This window comes from Phragmites australis, chromosome 22 (genome assembly GCF_958298935.1).
Source record: "Phragmites australis chromosome 22, lpPhrAust1.1, whole genome shotgun sequence".
In the NCBI taxonomy this organism is placed as follows: domain Eukaryota; kingdom Viridiplantae; phylum Streptophyta; class Magnoliopsida; order Poales; family Poaceae; genus Phragmites; species Phragmites australis.
In genome coordinates, this window is record NC_084942.1 from 20,896,936 (window position 1) to 20,903,437 (window position 6,502).

The 6,502-nt window shown below is 41.1% G+C and overlaps 1 long non-coding RNA gene across 6 annotated transcripts; it reads right to left on the minus strand.

The window, feature by feature from the left end:
• Positions 1-1,043: 1,043 nt before the first annotated feature.
• LOC133904362 (uncharacterized) lies at positions 1,044-4,984 on the minus strand. Of its 6 annotated transcripts, XR_009907468.1 has the most exons (6): positions 4,772-4,984; positions 4,332-4,423; positions 4,136-4,177; positions 1,742-3,949; positions 1,538-1,647; positions 1,044-1,447 (listed from the first exon to the last, which is right to left on the minus strand). It is a non-coding gene; the product is annotated as an uncharacterized LOC133904362 (long non-coding RNA). The 6 variants fall into 6 exon arrangements; XR_009907467.1 differs by lacking the exon at positions 1,044-1,447 and having other exon boundaries at positions 1,465-1,842; positions 1,998-3,949; XR_009907465.1 differs by lacking the exon at positions 1,044-1,447 and having other exon boundaries at positions 1,465-1,842; positions 1,980-3,949.
• Positions 4,985-6,502: the final 1,518 nt, after the last annotated feature.

Genomic DNA, 6,502 nt, shown 5'->3' on the forward strand with positions numbered 1-6,502 from the left:
GCAGCGAGAGCCGAATATTTTCACATTATAATATATATTGTCATCGTCTTAAAAGTGACTAGAGTAGCACAGGTGTTGAAGCCAAGTGTGTGTATGCCTTGGCATCTGCAGGTAAACTATGATACCGGGTTTGACATAAAATAATCAGATGATATCTAGTATAATGTATGTGTGTTGCAACAATATCTAAATATTTCGATTACATGTTCTGTTATTACAATAACATGTCACTTGTAATAACATGTCACTTAAAAAAAAGAATGTAATATAAAAATATACCTTAGTCAAAGATAATGTACATCATAGAATGTATGAGACTATACTTTTCTTCTTGCACCGAACTTCGCTTTTTTTTAACCCTTTTTGAACATAGCATGTCCTAAACCCTCACCAAATTTCTAACAATCCATCATAAAGAATAGTTGTTGCAACCATTTGAAATAGAATTTATTAAGAAGAACAAAAGCTCATTTGTCTAACCGAATGATTCAACCTGTCATAACAATTCCGTATTTGAAACTATACCGCCATTCTCTTAATTTGTCGCTTAATTCCGCATTGGCCTAATACATGCCTTTTGCAGTTTCCCTTTCCAATGATGTGTGTAAATTTAAAAATGAACAGCAATACTACGGAACTACTTTAAATAAGGATAACTGATATTGTTTACTTGTAACAAATCTAAATACTTCAGGTTGGTGCACCCCAACAGGAAAGGGCACGTTGTCGCTTTGCGTGGTCATAGATTTATGGCAAGCATTTGCAAGTGTAGGCTAGTGCTAGGGCACAGCGTGCGTTTGTTGGATGTGTGCGCGTGAATCTACAATTGTAATCTTAGGAAAAAAAACTACTTTCATTAGTAGCCAATATTTTAAAGTTTGATTGCACAGTTTCCTAAAACCAGACATCTATTTAGGATTGGAGATAATACATCACAAGCATGCCCTGTTTTCAGGCTACCTCTGCTAGGAGATTTTCAGAAATCAGTTTCATAATCTGGGGTTACCGAAACCACTACTCTTACAAAAACACATTTTATCCACGCTGATCCAAACAAAAATCATGTATTAATGTAATTATTGGCGAGGCTAACATCCTACAAAATCTCCAACGACAAATGTAACCCGACTAAAAATTCCCGGCTAGCAACGCACAACTCGTAGCCCCAAATCCCTTCATTAAAGAAACTAACATCAAATCCCATGCCACCATCTCATCATGAAACCACCAAACCCACCTCAACTCGCCGATTCCCCATACCCTGATAAGCCATTTCCCATGGCACGAGCGCAGCAGCCGGACCAGGACGGCGACGGGTAGGAGCAGTGCCATGGCAACGAAACAAAGAATGACAACGAGCAACCCCATGGCGGCGAAGGCCACATCGAAGTCCTCCGCCGCAACGCTAAAGAACTGCCTTATGGTGTTGTTCCCAGAAAAGTCCCACCTGAAAAGAATCACATTTTGCTCCAATCAACAGGTAGCCAGAATGAACTTTAGTTTGCTAGGCCTTCGATGTTATAGATCAAGGAAAAACCCGGCATCACTCAGGCATTTCACCATGGCAGCACCTCCGAGACGCTCCTTGTGGCTCTCACAGTGCAAGAATGTAGCTAGGCCTCATGCTGAACAACCTGAGAGCAATACCTGAAGTACGCAAATGCAACACTTGGAAGCATAAAAGAACTGAACCCCAGATTTACTTATCTGCTGAAATAACTGATGTTTATGCTGAAAATACCAAGGTGACACTGACTTTCCGGCTTTCACAAGGCCCTTCTGAAGGAGGTTACTGATGATAGCATCCCATATCCTCTAACCTCAGAAGTAGAGGACTGAAGACTGCAAAATGCAAACACCAAACATTGATCAAACTGCTGAAGAATGCAGGAACTTGTATACAAATGGTAACTTGGAGGCTTGATTTATTTGAGCCAGGGAAACAAACAAGCATATGCCATTTCTGAATACTGAATCACCAGAGAAGGATCCACCACCATGGGAAGAAGGGAAGAAACGAGAATTGCCTGCCCCCATCGTCGTCATGCTCGGTGTCCCTTGACAACTTGACCTAGGAAACAATGGTAGATATAAGTTTAGTAATTAACCATAGAAATAAATTAATCTGAATAAAACTATCAAAATCAAGACAACTACATCAAAAGGGAAAGAAATCAGTACCATCTTTGTGAAGCAATCCTAAACCAAGGGAAAATAACCTAACATTTTTACATAGCTGTAGACCAACAGGGTACGATAATTGCAGGCCTTGTTCATGCCACTGCAACATTCATAAGGAAAAATAATTCGAGATTTGTGTTGCTACATTTGAGGGCCATACAACATGGTCCTCATTATGAAGTCATCTCTACTTGATAATATTCCAATTTAATGTCTGGCCTTACTTAATTGATATATTTCTGTTGTACCATCTAAGGCTCTTTTGCCTTGCTTTTTATTATTTCCGTTGGGTCGATAATCCACCGTTAGCATCACGGTATCCTCAATTCGATCTTCAGCACACATGTTCAACAATCCACTTCTTGAAAACCCAGATTGTGTTATTTGAATATGAGAACTAAGGGCTGCCTCTCAGTAAAATAAGTGTGTTGGATATTTGCCTACACTCAGTTTTATTCTGTTTTGTCAATTGTAATGATTTAAGTACTTGAAGCCAGAGAGACCCTTCTCATCCAATAAAAAAATTACAGCCCATCTAGGCAGGCATTTTATCTAACATGTTGTGGACATGCTTCTCAGGAAGTTTAAATAATAAAAATTTCAAGATAGCTAGCTATCCCAATTGCACTTGTACCCAGTCTTGAAAACTCTTATTGTGAATGTTTACAAAAAAGTTAGGGGCAAACAAAATACTTTCCAGGTAGCACACAAAGCAAGGCTTACCCCCTAGCTGAAGGCTCCTTGTTCTCTTACTGAATATAGACAAACTGAATAGCACACTTAAATTACTCTAAGATACAAGTGATCCTACAACTGTTTAATTAATATTTGTTGGGTTCTCCTTTCCTAACTTCCTTTCTTGTGCACTCAAGACTCGAACATTAATAAAAAAAACTATACATGTTTCCCCCAAAATGTAGCCAACTTTATTAGCATGATAATAAGTTAATAACAAAAATGTTAGAATCATCATGAGGGAGGCCTAACAATCCATCGGATATGACATATGAGCATTAAATAACTCCCTATCACATGGGCTTAGCAGAATATGACCTGAGTCACTGTAAATCAAAAAAGAAAGAGAAGATCAGCTACCTAATCAGGAAATCAACAGATCAGAAGGCATCCTGGTTTATAGCTATACTAAGCAGATTCTATTAACTAACTGGAACATGAATTATTAATCCGAAATTGATGCTGAAAAATTAAACTTCCGTAAGCAAATGAAGCAGAAATGTATCAATCCCTCCTGATACCCAACTGGGAAATTGATGATCTTTTTTTTCTTCTGGTCAACTGCACACACGCAAGCGGATTGTCCAACAAACCAATATGGTAAGTTTACAGAAAGAGCTACGGTCCACTTGGCCATGCTAGTTGTGTTTGTAAATACAGAAATATGACTCCGACACAATCAGATCTTGCGCAGATAAAGAGATGACAGAGAGAGTAAGGGGCTGAGAGGAAGGTCACATTCTAAGACCAAATATCATCTCATGAAAAATAATCAAGGATTCAAGACTCTTCAAACAAAGAAAGTTCTAAAGAATAGCTATTTGATTTCTCAAAGGAAGAAAAAAACGAAAGAGGAAATGATAACTTTGCAAAAACAATTGTTGCAGATCCAGTAAAAAACATCCTTTTGCCCCCAAAAGCTACATAATATGTGCCTGATAGAAAATTTCGAGTGCTACAAAAATTCAAATAGATCTGACTTACTCCATTTCCTTATCAAACAACCTATTTTCTAGTCCCGATCTTTTTTTCCCTGCATAAAAGATGAAGACTCACTTTAAGTTCAATTGATAACTCAAACTTAGGTGAAATAATATTCAGATGGCACAATGGAACTTGCTACATAACTTGAGAAAAAAGGTTGAGGTACAGAGTTACATGACATCAATGTTGTGTATCAAGAGAAATTATGATGTCAGCAGTTAGGGGTTAAACTTACAGTGTAAGTCCAAATTCAAAACCTCCAAAGTCCCAGATAGCACTAAAAAATTGTTGTTTGGCCAACAGTGGGCAAAGAGAAAACCATCAATAAAATGGCCATTTTAACAAGAATCTTTCTTGTTCGACATGAAGCTTAAATAAATTAACAAAACAACAATAGAGATTTAGCCAAATAAATGAAGTAATGCTTTTACCATGCCTGGATCTAATGTATCAATGGCATACAATCCATATCTATCATCAGGGACGACAATTCTTGCTTTCTCGTTCACAGAAACCGTTTTACCTGCTCCATTAGAATAACTTCATATCATATGTCATGGAAACAGGAAAGATTCTACTAACAGAAGGAACAAAAACACGATGGAGAGACCTAAACTTGTACTTTTGCTTATCAAGCCAAAAAAAAGATGTTGATATTATTTTATAACCATTGCCTCTGAAGGCTATGCAACTTTTGTAAGCGTGCCTTCATTTTTGTTTGTTCAACATTTAACACCATTTTGTTTTTTTTTCCAATCATGTAAATAAAGTAAATTAATACAATTCATAACGTTCGAATTTAAAGTATAATAGCCCATTCAACCTAAATTATGGTAACATGCAAACTGATGGAGAAGAACCTTGCTCATACCAGTGGAGGCATCAAACTTGGACCATAGCTTCTCTCGGAACTCATGCTCTGCAGCAAGGATGCGCACCCACACTCGCTCCTTGTTTCCAGCCTCATCAACAGCTTCAAGAATGGAACCGGCAATACCAGGAATGAGTAGCACCGGGTCAAGGGAGGGGAGAGGTGTTTGGATGACAGGGGGTGAGATGCGGCAGCGACAGCGTTCCGATTGGATCTGAGACCAGTGGAAGTGAGGTGGCACTGGTTAGTGGTGGATCTAAAGGATAGTTTAGGTGGGTCTTGAATTATCTTAGGATCTGATTTAATTTTGATTTAGTATGTAGCCTACTTCACGATTTATCTAAAGAAAATGAAAAAAAGAAAAATCTAATCTGATGCCTACTCAACATTGTGGCACCGAGTCCGTCACTGACATTGGTGTAGATGTGAATAAATGGGCACATCAGATCGAAAAAATCCAAATAGTGGGAGGCATGGCGGAGCCCGGGATGGAGACCGGGAGGAGGGGGAGGGGGCGGAGGTGCCTTCGAAGCGGCGGCGGGCCGGTCGGGGTTATGGTGAAGGAGGAGGAGATGAGCGATGTCGGCGGGGAGGCGGCGGCGGGCATGGAGGGGGCAGCGGGGAGCTGTGAAAAATTTATCGTCGAAAAAAATCGATAAACTTGATAATCATGTTTATCGGTGGGGCCGGTAAATTTACTTATCGGTCAAAAATTTTGGTAATTTTAAAATTTGGCATCATTTGATTTTCGGATCTAACACGTGAGCAACAAAACGTCGGTCCGCAGACTGCAGGCCGCCAGACCACCCCTTCAATCCTAATTCATTTATGTGTTATTTTTTATGTCAAATGATTTGGATGCAATCTATGTGATTTTCTAGATAAATTCAGCTTTTTTTCAAATTTTGTCCAAAAATTTTTATCTATCGCCGATAGAATTTTGATAAATCCGATAATTCTATTTATCGCTAACCTCCGATAAATTTTTGTTATCGATAAATTTTTCCTTGGCGAGGAGGTAGCGCAGCCAAGGCGTCGTGTGGGGAATCGACTGGGCGGCGGGGAGGAGGCGAGGAGCGTGAGGGGGTCAGGGAAGGGGGGATCGGAAGGAGAGCGGGGGTGGTGTCACCGGCGTGGCTCAGGCGCGAAGGAGGAGGAGGCGACGGCGTCTCGGGAAACTGGAGAGCAAAGAAGCGCAGATGGGGGCTGGGGCCGTGGCTTGGTTGCAGCACACATGTAAAGTGGGACAATCTCGTGAGACTCTATTTGTACAACAGTATTTTGTCGTATATTTGCGCAATTCCCCGTATACATAATAAAAAAGAAACGGAAAGGAAAAGGAAAAGAAAAGAAGAAACAAAAGAAAAGAGAAAAAAAGAAAGGAAGGGGCCTCGACTGGCCCATTCCTTTGGCCGGCCCAGCCCGGCTTCCTCTGCCTCTTATCCTCTTCTCCCCGTACCGGCTCGAGCCCTGTTCTTCTTCCTCACCCGCGCCGCCCGCTTGCCCCTCTCCTGCGCGCGTCGCCAAATCGAGCTGGCGCCCCCTCCCTGACCCGCCTCCTCATGCCTGCTCTCACACGCGTCGCACCAAGCCGAGCCGCCTCCACATCGATCAAGACCAAGCTCCCGAGCGCGCCACCAGCCCGCACGCCACGGTAGCAGCCTCAAACCGAGTTCCCTCCCTCCCCTCTATCTCTATCCTGTGCGTTTCGAGTGGATTTGGGTGGATGGA